A 588-nucleotide genomic window follows, 5' to 3' on the forward strand; every position below is an offset into this window, starting at 1 on the left:
TGTCTCTCCGCCCGCCCGGCCGGGGGCGCTATCCCCGCGCACAGCCCCAGCGCTGCTTGGACTCCGGGCATCGGCAGCCGCGCAATTGGCTTCGGTACGGACAATGCGCATGTGCGCCTGCAGTTCAGCGCATGCGCACTAGGGCGAAGGGTGAGTTTGTGCGGATGGAGATCCCGCCCTTCCTGGCGCAGCATGAGGGGGAGGGGCCGGGGCAGGACACGCCCGGGAGGCGGCCGGGTCCGTGCGAGAAGCGCCGCGGGCAGAGCCGCGGGGCGGGGCAGCGGAGGGCCGGTGTTCGCGCCACCGGAGCCGGGGGCCAGGAGCAGCCTGGCGGGCGGGGGGCGCCGCCGGGAGGGGCAGCGCTCCGGGGAACCAGCCGCCAGAGGGAGCGTGTTGGCCCGGGCGGCTGGTGAACGGGTCACGGTGCTGCAGGGAGCGGGGAGACCGGCCCCGCAAGGCTCATTCCCTGTCGGTGTCTGTCCCTTAGGTCGGGCGATGTAGCCCGCCCCGTCCCTGGAGCCGCTGCCTGATAACGGGGCTGAAGGGAGCTGTGCTGGAGGCAGGTGTGTCTGGTGGGAGGGCCTGGCT

General features: G+C 73.5%; 1 protein-coding gene across 1 annotated transcript in view; it reads left to right on the plus strand.

The window, feature by feature from the left end:
* The first annotated feature begins 456 nt into the window (after window positions 1-456).
* The window catches only part of LOC112114865 (zinc finger protein 254-like), a 7574-nt gene continuing 7442 nt past the window's right edge, over window positions 457-588 (plus strand). Inside the window, exon 1 of the mRNA XM_026655967.2 lies at window positions 457-563. The gene's annotated coding sequence lies outside the window, so the exon portion shown is untranslated. The remainder of the gene's footprint in view (window positions 564-588) is intronic.

The sequence above is a fragment of the Terrapene carolina genome, unplaced genomic scaffold (genome assembly GCF_002925995.2).
Source record: "Terrapene carolina triunguis isolate 2854851 unplaced genomic scaffold, T_m_triunguis-2.0 Scaffold211, whole genome shotgun sequence".
Classification (NCBI taxonomy): domain Eukaryota; kingdom Metazoa; phylum Chordata; order Testudines; family Emydidae; genus Terrapene; species Terrapene triunguis.